Below are 24147 nucleotides of genomic sequence, written 5' to 3'. Positions count from 1 at the left end.
ACTCACTCTAGGTTAAAGTCCAATGAAAAAAAAAAGTGTTTTTAAACGAGTTTTAAAAACAGAAAGTGATGGGGCCTGCCTGACCTCCAGTGACAGATCATTCCACAATTTAGGAGCCAGAGCTGAAAAGGCTCTGTCTCCTCTGGATTTATAAAAGGTTTTCGGGACTGCTAAAAGCATCTGGTCAGAGGATCTAAGAGCACGTGATGGTATGTAAAAGTGAAGCAGTTCAGACAAATAAGAGGGACTAAGACCGTTCAAAGACTTAAAAACAAACAATAGAATAGAAGGATATTTGGGGCGGGACAGTGGCTCAGTTGGTAGAGCTGTTGCCTCTCAGCAAGAAGGTCGCCAGATCAAATCCCAGCCATGGACCTTTCTGGGTGGAGTTTCCATCTTCTCTTCGTGTATGCACATGGGTTTTCTCTGGGTACTCCAGTTTCCTCCCACAGACCAAAAACATACATGTTAGACTGATTGGTAACTCTAAATTGTCTCTAGGTGAGAGTGAGAGAGTGAATGGTTGGTTTTGCTTGTCTCTGTGATGGACTGGAGACCTGTCCGGGATATGGGCTATGGGCACCAGTGACCCCTGTGACCTTTTTTTTTTTCAAAGACGAATGTTTTAAATAATACTGGGAGACACAGTCATCCCCAGGCTGCTATTTCTCATTATTTTCACACAAGATTGTTTATTGATAGTTTGAACATCCAACATGAAGATGTAACTTGCAGTCAGAGGTTCAGGAGCTCATCTGTAGTTTGGTCAAATTGACCTTTAACCTCTTGACTGAGCCTGAACAATGTTCAAACACCTCTGAATGAACCAGCTGAGAAGTTCTGACCATCTTTCCATCTGATTTTATGTTTGACGAGTTTAAAGCAAACCCAAGGCTCTGTAGCCATTATATCTGTGTGTACCTGAATGTGGTTTAGATAAACCTGCCATCAAATGAGTTCCTAAATGGTACTTTTCATATGACAGCACCCATGAAGATTTCCTCTGCTGACAAGTAGAATCCTCATTGTTAATAAACCCTACAAACTTCAAAGGTTTACGTTAACTAGTTTTCTTTTATATTTCAGACAACTAAAGTCTTGTCTTGTAAATATGTCTTAATAAAATTTATTTAAAGCTTGAGGGGCAGCACGGGGGCACAGTTGGCAGAGCTGCCGCCTCTCAGCGAGCAGGTCGATGGATCAAATCCCGGCTGAGGCCCTTTCTGGGTGGAGCATGTTCTCTCTGTGCATGCGTGGGTTTTCTCCAGGTACTCAAGTTTCCTCCCACAGACCAAAAACATGCACGTTAGACTGATTGGTAACTCTAAATTGTCCCTGTGTGTGTGAGTGAGAGAGTGAATGGTTGTTTGTCTTGTTTGTCTCTGTGAAGGACTGGAGACCTGTCCAGGATATGGGCTATGGGCACCAGTGACCCCTGTGACCTGTAAAGGAAGAAACGGGAAAATATGATGGATGGATGAAGATGTACAGTACTGTATTTTTGTTTGCCCAAGATTGTAGTAAAAGGTGTTTCAATGTTGAACTTTTTTTTTCTTCTAATTGACAACACTCTCTCTGTGAAAACATCACGTTTTTGGAGTTTATTAAATTTCAATATTCGGCTACAGGAATGTAGAACAACAAACAAAAATTGATCACCTCCTCTCCAGTGGTTTCTAAGATTTATCTTCAACAGACCAATGAACACTCAGAGATGGACAATATTAATAATAAATTAAATATCTATAATTAGAGCTGCTGCTTTAATGACAAGAGTTTTAACTTTTATTTTACCAAATTGAGATGGATTTAATTTATAACATTCATAATTCTGAACCGGTTCTGCTGCTACTCGAAATGGGCGGACGGGGCCTTTCTTTCTGGACCCGGTCCGGTTCAGGTGTGGCTGCGGCTCCGGTTTCTCCTCCGGGATGGGCGGGCCCAGTGAGGAAGAGGAGGAGCAGCTGGACTCGGTTCGTTCTGTCGCAACTTTTTCTTCTCTTTGTTTTACGGAGGTTCTGATGGACCGAGGGCCGCCGCTCGAACCGGGCCAAAGCGGGTTACAGGCGGGTTAGAGGGGGCAGCTCGGACCCGGATCAGAACGGTCCGGGATGCGCTGCAGGTCGTGGCTCTGTTTGGATCAGAACCAGGATCATGTCCCGATAAGAGGACTCTCTGGAAACTTTTTTTGGGTTCGTTTCCATGGAGATGAGCGATTTTCCCGGCAGCTGAAGAGCTGATCAAGCTCCGATTAATAATCGATCATATTTATTGATCGTGTATCGATCAGGATGGGCGCGCGCCCGCTGCTGCTGCTCGTGCTCTGGATCTGCGGACACGCCAAGAGCACGTTCCCGCTGCGACCCTCCTACAGCCTGTACACTGGTGGGCACGCGCACGGAGCCAGCACGGCCAGCAGGCACAGGTAAGACGACACGTGCACGGACAGGATGATGATGATGATGAAGAACTGAGAGGGTGATTGATCCTGTAGAGCTCGTGTGTGTTACTTCCTCTCTAACCCGACTCACCTTAAAGGCAAAATAAATAAAAACCTTCTTGCAGCTGCAAAAAAAAAAAAAAAAAAATCATCTTTTAACTCTGATCATCATCATCTTCATCATCATCTTCATCATGATCAGGGTGAGGGACCATCAGTGAGGTCAAAGCTCAGCTCCATGTGACACATGAAGCATGTGAGAGCTCTCAGATTTGCACATACAGGTTTCTGATCAGTTATTGATGGATCTCAGCAAATAAACCAGGGCCTGTCCGGGACATTTGGGGGCCCTGAGCAGGACATGTTTAGGGGTCCTACTTAGCCATAAATAGACAAAACCACATTAAACCTTTTGTTAAATGTGAACTCTCCACAGGTCCTCAATGAGTGCGCTCACTGACACACTCTGAGCTGACTCCTAACTTTCCCTTTCATTGACGGGGGTGGGGGGAGGGGGGGAGGGCTGTGGATCAGTGTTTAGAGCAGTTGTCCTCCAACCAGATTTGGAGGTTTGATTAGTAGGACATGTCGGTGTACCCCTGGGCAAGAACTCCTCACTGCCCCCGATGCCCTCCCTGGTGTGTGGATGTGATGTACAGGTCAGATTTTTACAGCTCAGGGTGGACCAGGGGCCTTTACAAGCAGCTCTGCAATGATTTATACACTGATGCATGATCAGATTACTGTTGTAGAGATAGTGCTGTAGGAATGTGTGTGTGCGTGCGTGCTTGCGTATGTGTCTATGCAAGCAGTTGCTAAAGTATTTCACAGAATAAACAACAGTTTTTTAGCTTGTAGGGGGAGTGGTGGAGCAGAGGTTAGAGAAGGCAGGCCTGTGATCAGAAGGTCGCTGGTTCAACTCTCCGAACAGATATAAAAATGTGTTTGGTTAAACACCTACCTCAATTCTTATTTGCCCCACTCTGGGCCCTTGAGCAAGGCCATTAACCCCCATCATCTGCTCCCCCGGGCACCCTAGATGCAGCTCTCTGCTCCACACAGAGGCTGTGGTAGCTCGGTGTCTGTGGTTGTGTCAGGAAGAACATCAAAACAACCACCAAGACATCGTGCGAGCTAGTTCACTGTGGTGACCCCTGAAGAAGTGAGCAGCCGAAAGAAGAAAAAAATATTTAGGCTGTGCACACACATACACATACACACACACATATATACAAATAGTAGCTACAGACGTATTACATAAATGTTGGATATAAAAAAAATAAGCAATTAATTTTTTTAAAAGAAGATTAAAGTTTGGTTTGTGCTGCTGTAACATGGTGCAGAATAGATGAATGTAAATTTAAGACATATATTTCTCTAAGCAGTAAATTTGCAGTTTTAATTATCTGCTTTATGTTTTCTAGTCGTTTATGTAAAGATGACTTCCTGTAAACAAAGATGTTTGTTTCTTATCGCTGTGCCATCAACACGATAACAGTCAGGGACATTTATTGATCGCTGGCAAAAGTGGAATTTGGGGGGGAAGGGGGATTTAAGGGCCTTGCTCAAGGGCCCAGACAGGGGCAAATGAGGGTGGAGGAAGGTGTGGGTGCTTCACCTTTTCCACTCCAACTTTGATGGTACCTTGAGGGGGATTTGAACTGATGACCTCTTGATCTTTGCATCACCACCCTCTAAAAGTAAAAGTAGTTCCTCCTAATAAACAATGTAAATTACTGAAGCTTGCAGTGAATTGTTTTGTTTTGTGAGATTTTTTACGTTCTGGACAATTTAAAATGTAATTTAAAAAGTTTTTAGTGATTCATTCTCCGTTTTTTATGTGTTTACAGTGATACGGTGGTACACATCACTGCAGCGTTCAGTGGATTTATCATTTGTGCCCCTGTTTCAGTGTTCACAGCAGGTAGAGTCTGATGGGGTAAAATATTCTGCCCACTCTCTGCTGGTTTTAGACCATCGATACGTTCACACAAACACTAGAGCTCAGGATCTTATCAAATGCAGGAAAACCTGAGCCCAACAGAGAAATAAACGGGACACTTTCTCGAAGATCTTATTTTATAAACTCTGTGGCGTCGGAGAGCGTGGTGGCTCAGTGGTCAGAACTGTGAGTCTCCAGGTTTGAGCCCTGTTGAAAGCTTCAGTCATGTTTTATATTTTTAGAATAAATTCACAGAACTTATTACCCTGTTAAACTTTGTTCATCTGGGGAAGTTTTACTTTAAATCAAATTAATCTGTCAGCTTTATTTTACAGGTAAAATTAAAAATACTCCTGTTTTGGGTTGGATCTGATTTAATTATTAGAGCTGACTGTTTTCACAGGACACAACTTCGACCCACGAGAGGGCGAATGAATGCAACCTTTATTTCTACATGTTAATCCCATTGAGCCTCGAGGAATCATTTACAAGAGAGACCTGATTCAACAGAGTGATGACAACAGTGGACAATCATAAAGCATACAAATTGAAAATTAAATGGAAGAAAATTATATTAAAGAAAAACGAAACAAAAACAGCTACATTATAATAAATAAATAAAAAACAATAAATAAATAAAGAATAAGGAATAAATAAATAAAGAATAAATAAATGATAAATAAAGAAAGAATAAATAAATGATAAATAAAGAAAGAATAAAGGCTAAACCTTTGCAAACCTGTGCAAAATAAGAAAAATAATAATTACATATATATTAAGCAACCCATTTTTCCACAGAAAATGCCATGCACATTGTAAAACTGTGTTTAGTGATTCATAAAGTGACTGCTGGCCCCACTAATGTGCCTGCTGAGGAGCTGCTGCTGGCGTTAAGCAGCTCGTTCAGTCATCACTGCAGGCGTTTTATTGTCTATAACTTTTACCAACAGTTGGTTTGATTTAAGTGTTGTTTTGTCTTTAAGTTCAGTTCATTGATAATGTTTATTCTTGTGTGAAAATAAAGGTAATTTATTTTGTTAAAACGTCAAAAGTAAATAAGTTAATGGAATAAAATTTTCTCATAAACTAAAGGCAGTTGAGCTTTGTCAAAGTTTCTTTATTTTGTCATTCCACCACATGTGATACATGTGGTGGAATGAAATTGTGTACACAGGGTCCCAGTTACATCCAATTAAAGTATAAAATGTAAAATAAAAACAGTATAAGATCTAAGATTTGAACTAAGAAACACGCTAAACTAAGATTACACTAAACACTACTAGTACAAAACAATATGCTGAACAGCAGCACAAACATGAGTCTGTGTGAGCAGATGAGTACGAATAAACACAGCAACATGAAATAAATCAGCAGCATGAGATCAGCAGCACATATTAACAATCAAATTCAGTTTTGGTTTATTTGTCATATGCAAAAATCAACACAAGGTCAACAATGAAATGAAATGCTGCGGATGAGAAGAACTGTCTCGACTTGGCAAAAAACAACAACAAGAAAAACCAAAGCATGCAGCAAAAATACTAAAACATAATAAAATACTAAAACAAGGTGTCAAAGTTCATCCATCCATCCATCCATTATCTTTTACCCACTTCTTCCATTTTGGGTCACGGGGGTCGCCAGTGCCCATGTCCAGCAATCACTGTGCGAGGGGCGGGGTACACCCTGGACAGTTGTCCAGTCCATCACAGGGACACATAGAGACAAACGAGACAAACAACCATTCACTCTCTCATTCACACCTAGGAACAATTTACAGTTACCAATCAGACTAGCATGCATGTTTTTGGTCTGTGGGAGGAAACCGGAGCACCCGGAGAAAACCCACGCATGCACGGAGAGAACATGCAAACTCCACCCAGAAAGGCCTCTGGACCGGGGTTTGAACCAGGGACCTGTTCGCTGAGAGGCAGCAGCTCTACCAGTTGCGCCACCGTGTTGGCCAGCGCCTAAGTTGAAAAAGAAAAACATCTACAGTGAGGTTCTTTCAACATGATGGTTCTGTTCTGATAGCGGCGTGGTCCTGTTAGCAGGTCTGGTCAGCAGCCTGATGGAAATAAGGACCGCAGCAGCTGCCCTCACAGACCGCAGTCCAGAAACAGGTCCAGAAACAGGTCCAGCAGACAGAGAACATCCCAGGTTTCCCTGCGGAACTGAATGGGTCCGTAGAGTTTGGTCCGTGCAGGCAGATGGAGGTTCATGGAGACGGCCGCCATGACAGGCCAGAGTCTGAGCCCGAGTTTGGAAGGGGGCCTGGAATGGAACCACAATGTCATGATGGCAAGGCAGCGACACAGAAAACTCACAAGTGTGTCACGGTCATACCTGTAGTGTGGGTGTGCAGTGTAGGTGCAAAAAAAAAGTTAAAACAAAAACAACAGGAACAAAAAAGATAGAGTCAAAGCGGAGCTCCCATCAGTGCGACCATGCTGCGATGCTTGTGACATCACTCGGTCACTAAAAGAAAAACAGTAATAAGATCTAAGATATGAGCTAAGAACAACGTTAACTAAGGTCGTTTTCACACCAGATAGTCCGGTAGACTCGGTTCGGGACCAATATTCATGACATTTTGTTTACATTTGATCTGGCGCGTTTGCATTCACACTGCACTGTGCAGTCAAGTCAACCTGTTGAACCAACCTGTTCCCCCGCTCGCCTGTGGGGGCGCTGCACCAAGAACTACTGAAAGAAACGACACAAAAACCTCTGAAGACACGTCTTCTTCTTCTTTTTCTGTAAATTAAAACAAAAACGAAGTGGCATCAAATTTTAGCAGTTTTTTAGGAGTTATATTTTGTCATTTTTCAAAAATGGACTTGGCATGAGCAGAAGATGAGGCAGAAGACCATGGAGAATATTGTTTTTCCACACAAGGCAGCTGACGGCTCCATATAAAGTTAGAGAAATGCGTGTTTGTTTACCCTGCGGAGCGGGTCCGGTCTGATTACATTCACACTGTACTCGAACCGCGCTGGAGTTCGCTTCTACCGGACCGAGACCTAGGTTTTAGCCCGGGCCAGGGTTGGCCTTTTTGTTCCGTGACAGAGTTCAACGGCGCGTTCACACCTTCCTAAACGAACCGGACTTTCTAGGAAAACGAGCTAGAGTTCAATTAAAGCGGACTAAACAGGGCTGGTGTGAATGCACCCTAAGAATACACTAAGCACTAATAGCATAAAAAACATACACCGAACAGCAGCACGAAGATGAGTCTGTGTGAGCAGATCAGGATGAATGACCACAGCAACATGAAACAGATCAGCAGCAACATGAAACAGATCAGCAGCAACATGATGTGATTTTTCATAGTTATTATTCTGGTTAGAGCAGCCAAAGTTCACAATCAAACAGGTGTAGACAAACAAACATTTCACTTAAACTAAATTAAAAAGAAGGCTTTGCTTATTGTTAAAAGTTTTTTTTTTAATCTATATAGAAATTAAATGTAGATCTTTGGATCCCAGAGACTGAGAACCAACAAACAGTTTATTAATGTTAACAGATTCTGTCATTAATTACATTGTTGCTCTTTTAAACGTCTTTAATAGTTTGAAATGTTTACGTTTTGTGGTTAAATTGTTTTTGTCTATGTTGCATTACATTATGTAGTGTATATTTTGTTTATACTTAATATTTGGTGACAATAGTGTGTATTTCTATGTCTTTATGCATTTACATTTTTCCAGTTAGACTTTGGGGTTATTTAAAATATTGATGTGTATATTTGTGAACAGGTGTTTGTTCTGTAAATGAATTATGACTTTTGAAAATGATGACTCACATTAATAATCTTTGGGAACTCTACTGTTGTGCAATTTATCGGACTTTCCTCCTCATTTAAATAAGTTTGTTTTATTTATAAACTGAGAACAAAAGGTAATGAAATTTGTTGTTGGCTGGTTGTTTGTTGTTGTTAGTTCTTTCTGACAATAGAACGTATACTGTTGAAAAGCAAGGATGCTGAGCAGCATGAGGAGGCGGTGCCAGGCTGTTGTGGCTGTGTATGGTTCTTCCACATGCTACTGAGGCCCCTGTTTGTTTAAAGAAAAAAAAAAGCTAAATTGCCAGAATACATCTTGTTTTTTCAGACTTTAATCATCCGATCAAGTGAATGCTGTCAAACAAGAGGCAGGAGCAGAATTAGCTGTTTGGCAAAGATTTGACGTTTGTCATGAGCGCAACTTTGCTGCTCAATGTACAAAACATTTTCCTAACAAATATGGCACAACTTAATGCAAAATAAACAGGCTTACCAGCAATATAAGATTTTTTTTTTTTGCCAAGATGTATTGTTAGAACAAAGAAATTATCAACCAAACACAAATTCTTAGATTTTAGAGTGCAGTGAGTCTGTGAGAACAAATTGCTGCCTGATGTGTTGAGTTCAGTTTTAAAGAAAAAAAATGAGACAATAATGCTGTGACCAATGTCGGGGACAGTTTGAACATTTTATTGTGGATGCTAGGAGGAAAAAGTAATTTTTTTTTTCAAATCAGATGCTTTTTTAAAGCTAGGATAATGACACATTTTTTGTCCATTTTGTCTGAACTTTATTTTGTTGATTTCTGATACTGCAACCTTGCATCTCTAAAGTATTTGTTTTTATAATTTTTATTATATTCTTACAAATGCAACATTATGACAAACTATTGAAGTATTCTTTGTGACAGTGTCGATTTAGATTTTCCCAAACCAAAATGTGCTGTAAGGCAAAGCTCTCTGTTTACCAGTCAGTCTACGTTCCTACCCTCACCTATGCTCATGAATTCTGGTAAGGATGCTTCCTTGGTGCCTCCCTAGGGAGGTGCTTCGGGCAACTGGGCGGAGACCCCGGGGAAAACCCAGGACACGCTGGAGAGACTATGTCTCTTGGTTGGCCTGGGAACGCCTTGGAGTCCTCCCAGAGGAGGTGGCTGTGGAAAGAGATGTCTGGACCTCCCTGCTCAAGCTGCTGCCCCTGAGACCTGACTTTGGAACAAGCAGAAGATGATGGGTGGATGGATGGATGTACCTCTCCATTTTTCAAATTTGCACAATGTTAAAGAAAAAAATAACCAGTATAACAGGCAGATATGTTGGTAGTGCTTCCCTGAAGAAAGCGGTGTTGCTACATTAGTTCAGCCTGCAACATGTTTCTGCCTGTGAAAAAAAAACCCTGAAACAAAGTGATTTTGGCTGCTCCCGCGAAAGTTGCTCTAGATGGAGGATGACTCCTCTGAGGATCTACTGTGGTTGGGTCACAGCAAGATGTTTAACACTCTTGATCAAGTTTTTGTTGCTGTTGTTGTTGTCATTGTTCACTTATGTTTTAGACCCTTTTTTATAAAACTTGGTATATAAAACATGCTACCCACAGTTAACATTGTGGCAAAGGTATGTTTGAACAGTATTTGCTAGCTACAAGTATACAATGATGGCATTTCCACTAAATAGTGAAGCCTAGTATGATTTCAACATAAAACAGTGTTAAAGCACTGTAAAAGGAAAAGAGCTTTGATTGTTAGAAATGACATTTACACAACTCATATCAAACTGGAATGAATACATGAGCAGCACAGATGGAGTGATTGTTTTATTTTTTTCCCTATGCTTTCATTTTACATACTTTTTCCAGTTTAGAGTGGGTGGATACTATCTCCAACATTCAATGAGGTGGGGGAATGGGGTGCACCTCAGGCAAGTCATCAGTCCATTACAGGGTCAACTTATAGTGACACACTGACGTATAATCAAACCAGATCTTTGGAAAGTGCATATCTGGTGATTTTTATCATATTCAAATACGTCTTTAACTTGAACAAGGCATTTTATTTATTTCATGTTTTAGTCTCTGTCCCTGAGGTTTCTTTAGATAATAAAAAGTGTTAATATCTCCAGAAAAACATCACTTCAGACTGGCTGACTGGTGATGTTTTTCTTTTCTTGTGGATTCCAGCAGAAATAACTCGACACATTTGATTTGGACAAACCAACACAGAAGTGCATTCATCGCCAAACAGATGACATCAGCTGAGGGTTTCATGTGATTTCATTCAAAATAACACAAATACAATGAGAGTATCGTATACATTGAACTTAAACAGTCAGGTGACCTGCATGATGCTGGACTTAAAACCTGAAAAGGACAAGCAAGCAGCAAAATCATAATCACTTATGACTGTATAGAAGGGGTTAGGATAACACTAAGCTGGATTATGATTTTAGCTTTCAGTCATCCACACTTTCAAAGTAAAAATCTGTAAAATATAAACATACCAGAACATTTCACCTCTTCCTGGGTGCTCTTTGTTGAGCCTCAATAATCATCTTAAATTAGGCCAGAAGTCTGCAGCTCTGTGAGTATCCTGTAGTATTTGTAAATTTCCTGCAGTACTCTGACGATTGGGGCGCGGCCTCCTGTGCTCTCCGTTTCTGAATGTGTGTGAGTTTTACGTGATTTTTGGATATGACTTGAAACAGAATCCCCGCCTTTTTGTGGATCTTAATTGTCTCTACCTGTGCATTTATGAGCAAAATGATTTTTGCAACGGTATGGCTATTTTTCTGTCTGATTGCCTTTGCTCCTGGGAGCAACTGCTGGGAAGGACGGCAGGACGCCCTCATCTACACACCAGAGCACTTGCTGTCACTACGCTCAAAGGCTAGATCTCTATCGATCAGTTTACCCACGGATTGCTGTGAAATCCAGCAATCTCGGACATAGTCATGGAGGCGAAAAAAAGACAGGAAGAATCGAGGTTCAAGAGGAGGAGTGAGGCACCGACTCTGGAAAGGCCAGAGCAGATTCCCGCTGCTTGTCATCACCCTCACCAATGTGCGTTTGGTAAACAACAAACTGGATGAATGAAAGCTCAGAGCTGTCCATGACTGTAAGTTGAGGCAGCGCAACCTTGTTTGCTTTACAGAAATGTGGCTTAAAGAGCACCATGCAACACCAAGCCTACAGGGACCTACTACAATATGCCCAGACAGATGCACACACCTCACTTAAATCTACAGGAGGAGGGCTGTGCATGTTTGTTGACAAAGGTTGGGCAACACAGTATACCATACTGGAGCAGGTGTGCACCCCAGACTGAAATACTGACAGTTTCATTCAGACCGTTTTACCTGCCACGGGAGTTCAGGCAGGTTACTGTAATACTCACCTATGTGCCCGGTCAGAACAAGGAGGTTGCCGGTGTGAGAATAGCGGAGAGTTATACCCAGGCGCTCACTCGCTCCGCCGATCAGGCCATTTTAATGTATGTGGACTGCCCCACCCGTCTCAAGCAAACTATCGATCTCTGTTACGGCAACGTTCCTGACACATTTAAAGCAGTTTGTAAACCACCTTTAGGAAAATCTGACCACAACGTAACCCACCTCCTGCCAAAATATAGGGCTGTGGTAAAGAGACAGAAAACTGTCAGTGAAGAAATACAAGTGTGGTCTGATATGAGTAAAGAACAACTCAGAGACTACTTTGAGGAGACCAATTGGAATATATTTTTCCAGTCCTGCAAGGATCTTAAGAACTTGCAGATACTATCACCTCTTACATTAAGTTCTGTGAGGAAAACTTGTGCACAAAGAAGACAGTGAAAGTTTTTCCAAACAACAAATCATGGGTATCGAAACATTTGAAAAACTGTCTTAATGAACGAAAACTTGTTTTCTGCGCTGGTGATACAGATTTTCTGTGTGAGAAAAGGAGACTGATAAGGGGAGAGATTTTAAAGTCTAACATTGAGTTTAAAATTAAAATAGAGATCAGATTCATTACAGGCAATGCAAGACAAGCTTGGGAGGGACTGAATATTCTAATGGGGAAGCCCAGTTAAAAAGATGACAGTGCCAGCCAGCATTTCCAGACTTTCTGTAAATGAACTGAATGAATTTTATTGTAGATTTGACCCCATGGAGTGTAAGGTAGAAAGTGATGAGTTGTGTAAGAACCTTTCTTTGGAGACTCCAATAACTGTCAGTGAGCATGTTGCAACAAACCTCTTTAAATTAAAACCAAACAAGTCTATTGGCCCTGATGGCCTTAAACCCCTTCTGTTAAAAGACTGCGCTGCCCATTTGAAAGGTGTCTTTACACAGCTATTCCAGTATCGTATCCATTTGAGAACAGTGACAAAAGCATAGAAATTTTCATTAATAAGGCCAGTGCCAGGGTAGCACGGTGGCGCAACTGGTAGAGCTGCTGCCTCTCAGTGAGCAGGTCCTTGGTTCAAACCCCGGTCCAGGGGCCTTTCTGGGTGGAGTTTGCATGTTCTCTCCGTGCATGCGTGGGTTTTTTCCGGGTGCTCCGGTTTCCTCCCACAGACCAAAAACATGCATGTTAGGCTGATTGGTAACTCTAAATTGTCCCTAGGTGTGAGTGAGAGAGTGAATGGTTGTTTGTCTCGTTTGTCTCTATGTGTCCCTGTGATGGACTTGTGACCCGTCTAGGGTGTACCCCGCCCCTCGCACAGTGATTGCTGGACATGGGCACCAGCGACCCCTGTGACCCAAAATGGAATAAGCGGGTAAAATATAATGGATGGATGGATGGAAGGCCAGTTTCAAATAAAAAAAGCTCTGCTGCACTTAATGATTTTAGGCCCATTGCCTTATCTTCCCTACTATGTAAAAGTATGGAACGGGTTCTTGTCAGTCATCTGGCCAATTTTGTGGCCACTATTGTAGACCTACTCCAATTTGCATACAGAAACAACAGATGCACCGATGATGCAGTGTTGACTCTGTTGAACATAGTTACAAAACACTTGATGATCCCCCAAAATTTTGTAAGAATTTTGTTTGTAGATTTTAGTTCTGTTTAACTCAATGAAAACTCATATTATTTTAAAGACGCTCATCGATCTTAATGTCAACTCAAACCTGGTTCTCTGGATCAGGGATTTCCTATCATGTTGTCCACAGAGAGTCTGTGGTGGTGGTGGTAACACTTCTGATGTTCTCACAGTGAGCACTCAAGGTTGTGTTCTCTCTCCTGTGTTATAGAGCTTTAGAGCATGACGTCACTTGTCCGCAGCGCGGCAGCTGATGGGATAGCATTGGGCCGCATCCACCATTTTTATTGCCCTCCATATTAACTGTGGAAAACAAGCTTTTTCGCTGACATTTAAAAAAAAAAATCTAAGTAGGTTAAAACAGTTTAGCGATGGTCCGAAATTGCTGCGTTATTGGATGTAATGTCCGGTCACACGACTGGAATTGTTAAAAGATTGAAAACGGACTTTTTTTATAGATTCTCCGCCAGGAAACAACGCAAGGAGCTCATGTGTAGGACGTAACAAAAAGGAGATGGTGAGACGTCCTGATATAACGTTCTCCAGCGTCCCAAGATACCTGCTAGTTTGTTCCAGACATTCTGGTGAGTGTCTAAATTCAGTTTGTTGGTGTTGTGCCATAAATGTGTGCCATGATTTTGTCCAGGTGTTTAGTTTAGCATATTTATGTTTAGTTCATGTTCATAGAAGTGGGCAAACCTAGTTTAGGTCAGGTTTATATTTTGCATGTAACTTAGTCTGAGTTTAGACAGAGTGGACATCTGTGTTATTGTGAAATAAACTGTTTAAAGTTTCTAGTGTCACTTTTACTGTAGTGATACTGATCTGTGTTCTGATATGTCCTCTTCAAGACAAACCTTCAGATGAAATGGATGAAACTCCAGGAGAGGAGCTCAGTGAGGCTGCAGATGATGGAGGAACATGAACCAGCAGCAAAAAGGTACAAATACAATGTGTGAATAAAAGAAGAGCAGAAATAAACCATCTGTTACAGGAGAACAGGAAGCTCAGGTCAGAGCTGAATCAAAAACAGCTGGACAAATAATTTTTATATTATTAAATATTATACAGGACTTCATTGCTTTGACATCTTGTTGTCATTGTTTAACACTGTTAGGCATTTTCTGCCAGCATTAAAAAACTCACAATTTCAATGGTTCTACAAACACTAATGCATCCTGTTCAGCATCTTTGCCATCTTTTTAAGGTGTCACATAAAAATATGTCTAATACCTGTGTCTTTCTTTTCTTTCCAAGGGATGGATGTGCATCAGACAAGCTCATAACAGAAAGCTGTGGCCTTCACTCCAGATTATTACCCGGGGGACGTTATGTTAGCTGACAGAGGCTTTGATATTAAAGACAGTGTGGGGGTCAAGGTCAAGGGTCTTTATTGGCATTCACATCACATGTTGTACATGAGGTGAAACAAAACTGTGTACACAGGGTCCCAGTTACATCCAACAAAAGTATAAATGAATGATGTGCTGAGGTTCAAATCCCATAATTTAGTAAATGGAGATGTGAACTTGATGCTAAGGATGTTGAACACACACGAGCACACCTTAGAATTCATATGGAAAGAGTGATTGGTTGCATGAGAAACAAATACACAATGTTACACAGAAATATACCAGTTAACTATACTGGTGCTTACATGTGAGGGTGAAGAGGTGACACTTCTTCAGATTGTGTGTGTACTGTAGTTTAGTGAACGTGTTCTAGTGTGGTTGTAAATCTAATGCTAATGAAACCTGCACATGCTGCTACTGATATATCTAAAATGTAGATTGGAGAAAAAGTTATATTTGCTGCATTCATTGTTTGAAATATAGTTACAGTTGAATAAAAACTTGCAAGTGATTGTTTTTTTCTCATTTAATACAAATTCATGTGGTACACATTCATGAAACATTTGATTAATCACTTCAGGTAACATGTAAACATGATGAAATTGATCACATTTGTAGTAAACATTTAATGTATTAACATATTTCAGGTAAGAAATAAACATGTAATGAAACAGATCCTATTTTGAAGTAAACATTTTATGTAATTAAACATTTCTGGTAACAAATGTGATGAATATTGTGTGAGGTAATACATTTCATAGAAAAATGCTACACAAAATGTTCAAATATAAGTTAACAGCATGATTTACATATTTATGTCTCCCTTGAAGCTGCAATACAAACGTGCTCTGCACTGTAAAACACAATAGGTGGACTTTACTTAAAAAATTTATGCAAACTCGTTGCCTCAAAATTTTCAATTATTTGAAATTTCAAAATGTTAAGTTTGTGCAAGTTGTACATCTTAAGTTTGTACAACTCCACTAACTTGACAATTTTGAGTATGTTGTAATAACATAAAATAGTGCACATAACTTAGCTTTGAGTTCCTGTAACTCAAGGAGAATAAGTTCGGTTTACTTAAAAATCTCTGCAAAAACGATGTTGTAAACATAAAAAAAATAAGTGAAGTAAAATTGTTTGATTTAAGTATTGCACACCTAAAATAACTTTGTAAATTTAATTTAGTTGTACTAAAACAACTTGTACAAACACAACTTTACATGTTTAAGTATATGCAAACGCTCTTTGGTCAAAATTTTCCACTGGAATCAATGTTCTTAAATTGACCTGTAAAACAAATATTTGTTATTCTCTGAAATTCTTTTTCTGCCTACATCACCAGCAGTAATGTTACATTTATTTCTCTACATACCTGTCCATAAAACAAACTAAAAAACATGATGCCATCAGAACACATTTTATTTTAAAACACTGAAATCAGTTTTACAATGGTTTAAAACCTCTACAACATCCCCCCCCCCTCCCCCCCCAAAAAAAAACCCCAAAACAAACTGAAACAATATTTCTTGAAAACACAAGGTAAAACAAGGTCCATTGGCTGCCATATAAAAAAAAATAAAAAAAATTTGAGCATCAAGTGACTAGCGCAACACATTTCAAAACATCTAACAAATGTATTTTATTATTAACTCAAAAACATAAATTGTGTGACAAAAAGGCTTGTAATATTACAACTTCTTATAATGTCAATTCTAACTTTTAAACTCAGAATTATACCCTTGTGGTTAACTGGAAAACCCCTACCCCTCTCTCCATGGCCTGATTTCCCCCCCTTTGTATGGCCCCAGTATGCAATTGGACATATATAAAGAAGTAAAAAAGCAATATTAGCAGTCAAAAAAAATAAAACGAGTGCAACTACCATGTTAATGCAACATCCATGTGGAGATAACTTGGCATTATTATGCCGTTTTTATTTAGTCAACAATTTGTTTGTTAGAGTTTTGGTGGAAGTCTTGCGTGTCCAAGACCCAGCATCACCATTTGAATACATTTCAAGGAGTTTACCGTGGTCTTTGGATAGTCGAGATTCAATGCATACATGAGTCCAAACAGCCTGAGGAAAGTCTTTCATGTTATTGATTACTACACGCCCCTCCACAACAGCAGCAGATGATGTGGGCTGGAGCTCCATGGTGTCTTGTCCCTCCTCAGGGAGAACAGTCAGCACTCCAAGCGTTAGGGTGGCCGAGACTTCTTCTTTTTTGACATCAGAAATGTTTTGTAGAATTCTCTTGAGACGTCACCAAGTAGCAGAGGAAGGCCTTTAAGGACAAGTGTGCGCCGTCCAGTCACATCGGTTGTCATCCAGTCCACGTGGTGCATTAGTTCAGTCTGTTTCTCTCCAACAATTCCTTGTTCTATTTCGTATAAGCTTTGCCCTTTAAGGCTGTCGCTGATCCCGTTATGCGGAGCATTACACTGAAAGAAAAATTTAGTCCACGCCCACCTGCTGTATGGGCCCCACCCGGTCCGTATAAATTACGTAAAGAGCGGGTAATCGGCTCCCAAATAACTTTTCTTCAGCCATTTAGGAGCCAATGAGTCCCGACGCTTAAAGGGCTACGCTTATACTCATAGAATCTGGGGTTACAGTACGTAACCAACATTTTAAAGTGAAGAGTTGGATGAATTGTGGCGTGTACTGGTCCAGAGCCTCAAAGAAATTTTGTTCCAGATTCTTACTCACAATCCTATTAAACTCAGCTAATACCTGAAAAATAGCAATGTAGAGAACAGAACCAGAAGATAGAATTAGTAACATTAAAAACACTGTATACAGACTAGCAAATGTTATTACTTTCATCCAAAAAAGTTCAATCTGGTCCTCTGGACATTAAAAAAACAAAACAAAACAAAGCAAAACAACAAAAAAATGTAGAAACGTTTCGTCTCTCATCCGAGAGACTTCCTCAGTCTGAGGTGCTGTATTCAGCTCAGTCTCTTAAATAGCACCTTCTCAGAGTGGATCAACCAGTTTTGCTGCTGACAACCAAAACCAGCTGATCACATGCTCAAGAAGGACCATCAGCCTAACAATGGATCATTAGCACACTGATGGCTGTTTACTATTCACAGAGGGCTGAGTGATACTAGCAATCACAGCATTGTAAGAGGGGGACAATTGAACACGTAGGCCTCCACCCCTGTTTAACGATGGACGGTTTCTTTTCACAAAGATGGCCTCCTTTACTCGTCTCTCAAACCATTGTTCCTCTCTGTCCAGGATGTGAACATCTTCATCCCTGAAAGAGTGACCGCTGGCCTGGAGATGAGTGTAGACCGCAGAGTCCTGGCCTGATGATGTTGATCTTCTGTGCTGGGCCATCCTTTTGGCCAGTGGCTGTTTTGTTTCCCCGATGTAAGACTGATCACAGCCCTCCTGACACTGAACAGCATACACAACATTACTCTGTTTGTGCCGTGGGACTGGATCTTTGGGATGAACCAGTCTTTGCCGTAATGTATTTTGGGGTTTAAAAGCCACTGGGACGTTATGTTTAGAAAATAAACGTCTCAGTTTCTCTGATACTCCCTCAACATATGGAATGACCACTGGTCTGGGTCTGGATTCCTCCTTTTCACCTGTTGGCTGACTGGAGTCCTGTTTGGGTTTCTTCTCTGCTTTCAGGAAGGCCCAGTTAGGATATCCACATTGCTCTAGAGCCTGTCTTGTGTGGGATTTCTCCTTCTGCCTGGCTCCTGAGCTAGTGGCGACGCTGTCTGCTCTGTGATACAGAGTCCTGATGACTCCTAACTTGTGCTCCAAAGGGTGATGGGAGTCAAACTGCAAATACTGGTCTGTGTGGGTGGGTTTGCGGTACACCTCAGTTTGCAAATGTCCTCTATCAGAGACTGAGACCTCACAGTCCAAGAAAGCCGACTTGCCATTTTTTTCATCTTCTCGTGTGAACTTGATGTATTTATCCACAGAGTTGATGTGGTCAGTAAAATGTTGGACTTCCTGAGTTTTAATTTTAACCCAGGTGTCGTCAACATACCTTGGCTTTTAAACCCCAAATTTCACAAAGGCAAAGCTTATTAGTCATAGAAGAACAGGAAGACAACAAGAGGAAACATCCTGATGCATACTTAATAATCCAGGTAACAAAATAAAGTCAGGTCTTCTGGACTGATTCTTCTTGTTGAAACGATTCATCATTTATCCAAAAGACTTTTCAGTCTGAGACACTGCAATAAACTCAGGGGCCGTTTACATGGTGCATATTTTGAGTGAAACCACACCTTTCTCGCTGTGGTTCGGCTGTTCATTTACACGACACCAATTGCCCCCTCACCAAATTCAGAGGTTTTTCAACCCATCTCTCAGAGTAGAGGTTTTCTTGTGGACTGTCTGCAGAGGGGTCAAAAGCTCCCGCAGAGCTGTGAAAGCACATGCGCACAACAGGCATGTATTTCATACATGCGCGGACTAACGACATATTTCTATCAACAACAATGGCGTCGTAGTATAACATAGTGCTTTCTGTGCTATGACTGATGGAATATATTTTGGGTCTTGTAGTTAATCTACGCCTGAATGTAGCTGCTGTGACTGACATCTGTGTTGGGAAGAGACGCCAGTCAGATCCAGTTCTAATATTGCTATTTATTGAATGAGGCAGGCTTATATTTCAGGCATGGTGCTGGATTATAACATACTGTACTAAATGTGATAAATAATAACAGTAACAAGAATAAACCGTGTTTTTGTTTGTGGTGGGAGATGTAATGAAGCTATCTGAGCTAAATGAAGCAATCTGGACATTATGTAATTCAAGCTATGTGATTTAAACGATGATGTGAAACATTGTATTTTATTAAAGTTGAAAATGAAGATGTTAAGTTTAATTTGTATTTATTTATTCAACACCACAAACTGTATGTCACACAAACACTGATATTAAACTGAATGCACTATTAAAAACAAGTTAACTGAACTGTAAACTACATTAACTGGACTCTTCCTCTGTTGTCATCCTGGATACTGGCGACATGTTGTTTATCTGGCTTGGTCAGGCTGTCACTCCTCAGGAAAGTTAAGAGATTAATTAAGATAATTTAAAATTTTAAGTTAGTAGCCATTTAAGTCATTTATAGCAATTTAAGATAATTAAGCAGAGTGGTGAAGGCTGCACAGAAGACGGAGTCAGCCTCCCCACCATCACAAATGTTTACAACTAGATTCAGGAAGAGAGCCACCTGCATCATGAAGGACTCCACTCACCCAGCACACACACTTTTTGCCCCGCTCCCCTCAAGAAGGAGGTTCAGGAGCATTAAGTGTAGAACCACCAGACTGAGGAACAGCTTCTACCCTGTGGCTGTTAGACTGATGAATCTCTGGTGTCTCTGTTCGATGTAATGTTTTTATGCTATTAGTGCTTAGTGTATTTTTAGTTGATGTTTTTCTTAGTTCATATTTTAGATGTTATCATTGTTTTTCTTTTACATTTTATTGTTGGATGTAATTGGGACCCTGTGTACATAATTTCGTTCCACCACATGTACCACATGTGGTGCGAATGACAATAAAGCATCTCTGACTCTGATATTTAAATATAGATGTTTTTATAGAATCTGGTTCATCATATTTAATTCATTCAGTTTATTTATATAGCGCCAAGTCACAACAGAAGTTGTCTCAGGGCACTGAACAGAAATATTCATATATAAAATAAGTTAACAAAAACATTCATATTTAAAAATAATTATTTAACATTATTTTTCTGAGGAGCAGACTGCTTAGAGTTGAACTCTCACTCTGTGAACTAAAGTTCATTAAAAGTTCATTAGCAGGATTTTGGATTCTGGATACACCTCCAGAACCTGTCCTTAAGTGCGGTGGAAATGTGACATGTTAAGAGCTGATCTGAGCAGGACTGAGCAGAGTAGGGCTGAGAAGGAGTGGTGGAAAAGGGGCATTAGACACATAAACATCTACATTCCTTCTTTGCATCTTGTCAGCAAGCTCTCTACCTATACCCATGCAACTATTACTTTTACCCACTTCTTCATTTTTGGATCTCAGTGGTCACTGGTGCCCAAGTCCAGCAGTTACTGTGCAGGGGACACTGGACAGGTCTCCAGTCCATCACAGGGCCACATAGAGACAAATGAAACAAACAAACATTCACACTCTCACTCACAACTAGAGACAATTTAGAGTTACCAATCACCCTGACATTCATGTTTTTGGTCTGTGGGAAGAAACTACCGAAACCGGGAGAAAAACCCATGCATGCACATAGAGAACATGCAAACTCTACCCAGAAAGGCCACCGATCGGGATTTGCCCTGTGCACGTGTTCTCCTTCTACATTGTATGCACGGCCGCATCATGCCACTCTCAACATTTGGTTGTGCACTTCAGAGATCAGCCTCAAGGACTTCCTCTGTCTGCTCAGCACCTGTCACATTGACTGTATGAAATTGTTTCATAGACGTTTATTTCTTCTGGATCTTCTCCTCCAGAGGGGCTCAGAGCTCACTCCACTAGAGGAATCACATCCTCCACGGCTCCTAAATGGCTGAACGAAAGTGCTATTTGGGAGTCTGTTCCTAGTCTCAGTGCAATTTATACAGTCCGGGATGGGGCCCACACTGTAGGTGGGCATGGACTAACGTTTTCAGTGTTGCGCTGTGCGTGAAGGATAAACCTAAGAGTGGGAAAGATTTGTAGAAGTGTGGGAAGGGTTTATAAAGCCTTAATATATATTAAAAAATAAATACATATTACGCCACTACTTTGCAGATTTTCACTTATCGTGGGGGTCTCTGGAATGTAACCCCCGTGATAGATGAGGGATCACTGTACTGTCTTTACACTTAGGCCAATTCTTGTGGCAGGCAAGATTTTTTTGCTAATGTTCAAAACTTTCGAGGCGCATTTCAAATGGAGAAATATCAAACTACATTTAAACTGTATTTAGCTGCATTCTGGTTATATTCTTACAAAATTCCAAATGAAATCTAAATGCAGTAGTCTAATCACATTTGAAAGAGAATTAAAATGATAAACAACTTTAAATTAAAGTACTGCTGGAATATGGCTAGAATGAAGTTTGAACAATCTGAATGGCCCTTAAATGACTGCAGGCATAGCGGAATTGCATAAAAACACACCAGCTGCCGTTGGAATTGTGCATTGAAGAATCATCTGGTCAGTATGACCTTTTAGTCATTTTTTTCACATTTTACTTATGTCACCAAGGAAAGTACTGAGATACCATGGTCAAGTACTATGCTCAGGGACATGCAACAAGTGCTGCAGCCCAAAAAATGCCAGCATGATTGTTGAAATGCTGTGATTTGATTGACAAATGTGATATGATTGTTGAAAACACTGTGGAAAATGATAGATTTGGCAGCTTTTTATACCTTATCAGGGACCCTTCTGGTGGCATTCTTGGTACATTTGGAACCGTTGGTTACGTACTGTAACCCAAGATTCTATGAGTATAGACGCAGCCCTTTAAGGCTATTGCTAGAGGGTTTATCCCGTCGCGAGCAGCGCAGCACTGAAAACTTTAGTCCACGCCCACCGACTGTGTGGGCTCCACCCCCGCTCTGTATAAATTACGGTAAGACTGGGCAATCGGCTCCCAAATAGCTTTTTTCTTCAGCCATTTAGGAACCAGTGAGGCCCAGAGCTTAAAGGGCTGCGCCTATACTCATAGAATCTGGGGTTACAGTACGTAACCAACGTTCTATTTCGTGTAGGCTTCGCTCTTTAAGGCTATCGCTAGTGGGTTAAAGGCGAAGCAGGATGTAGTCTATGCCTCACTGGGTCCATTCAGACACAACATGAAACACCTGCTTGCACAAAAACACATTTCATCACTCAGCCTTCTGTGTGCATAATTACACGCTGCATAATTGCGTGTTTCATGCACAGGAGCGCACCGGAGAAAAGATCTCTGGTGAGGAAAAAAAAAAAAGGCTGAGATAACAGACCTGCTGCTGTGAATAGGAACAACGGAGGATACGAATTGTAACAGTGTAATGATGAACAGAGCAGACCAACAACTCCTCAGGATGAAATAACGATAAAATCAGCAGTCATGAACTTGTGACTGATAATAAATATCTCACACTGCGACTGCATGCAGGCAGGTGTGAGCTTAAAAGTGAGGCTCCATGAAGGAAATAAAAATCATTCTGTCAGAACCCTGAGAACAGAATGGGTCATGGAGAAAGTAGAAACATCAAGTAGATAAAAACAAATAATTGAACATGTCGATGACCAGGCAGCTGCCATACAAATATCCTCCACTGTCATCCCTCCATGCAGAGCCATGGAGGATGAAAACCCTCTGGTGGAATGCGCTGAGATTCTCTGGAAGATCCAGTCCAGATGAACTGTAAGCTTCAGAAATAGCCTCACACAACCAGTGTGAGAGGCGCTGGGTGGATAGAGGGCGTCCTGAAGAGCTGTCCCTGTAATGCACGAACAGCCGCTGAAAGCAGTGCATTGCGGCCGTGTGCATGTAACATGAAAACGAGCACATGGGACAGAAGGAGATGAGATGTTGCTTCCTCCTCAAAATTATGAGGAAGAGGATAAAACCCATCCAAGGTTATCACTCTCGATCTGAATGAGCTTGTGATGCTTTTCAGAGCAGGGTTAAAATGCAGAACAGCTGAGCTGCCGTCAGCTTGAATTCTGAGACATGAGGGAGTAACAGAGAGAGCAGACTATCACTCAATCTCTTTTGCCGACATCAGAGCTAACATCAGGGCTGTTTTAAATGACAGAAATGTAAGTAAAACCTGATCTAAAGGCTCAGAAGGAGCTTTGATCAGAGCGTGCCGGACCATCATTAAGTCTCACTGTGGAGCTAGTGGACGTGACACAGGTCTGTGTCTCTGTACACCTTTCAGAAAACGCTTCATCAGCAGGTGGTTAAGAACTGTTCTGTCAACGAAAAACCTCATGACAGGAAGAAATAGCTGCAGCATAAGTTTTAATTGTGCTGGGGTTTTCTATAAACTGGAAAAAAGTTCTGTTCGTCCGTCCCAGATGATTGTTTATCTGGAAGTGGAGCTAAACTCAACCACAATGAGAGCCCGTTTATCACAGCTGAGAGCCGAAGCTCTATCAGCTCAGCTTCGCCGTGTCAAACCCTACAGCGTAGTGACAGCTCTGCCTGTCATGCGACTCCTGGGACGATGTCAGTGGCCCACATCGTGGTTCCGCATTTTTGGCCACGGGCAATGAACGAAGGCATCCATTCCAAATGGTGGTCGTCTCGTGGGCTCAGTGAGAACCATAATTGACACTGGGCATTTAATTGTGCTGAACGCTAAATTTCTGTCCATCAGTTGCTGTAGAAATGACAGCATGCCACATAGTGGACATGAGATGGCCTCCACCCTTTCTCTGCGCACCAGCGCTGAAAAACTGTCCACTTGATGTGTACAGCGTTGTGGTAGAAGCAGCTCATGCGCCCTGAAACGTACGCACCACATCCTGTGGGAGGCCCATCTTTTCTAAACGGATCCGTTCAGAGGCCAGACCCAAAGATGCTGACCTATTTCTGGGTAACTCCTAATTGCTCTTCCTGCCTGGAGGAGAGCCCCCCC

The 24147-nt window shown here is 41.2% G+C and overlaps 1 protein-coding gene across 1 annotated transcript in view; it reads left to right on the top strand.

Annotated features, from left to right (window-relative positions):
* Window positions 1–24147, top strand: part of LOC119427167 (EMILIN-1) — a 72851-nt gene that overhangs the window by 4505 nt on the left and 44199 nt on the right. The gene's annotated exons all lie outside the window — the stretch shown is intronic.

Source organism: Nematolebias whitei, chromosome 2, assembly GCF_014905685.2.
Source record: "Nematolebias whitei isolate Nwh7 chromosome 2, NemWhi1, whole genome shotgun sequence".
Lineage (NCBI taxonomy): Eukaryota > Metazoa > Chordata > Actinopteri > Cyprinodontiformes > Rivulidae > Nematolebias > Nematolebias whitei.
The sequence above is the reverse complement of the archived record's forward strand: the minus strand, read 5'-3'. Positions and strand labels throughout refer to the sequence as shown.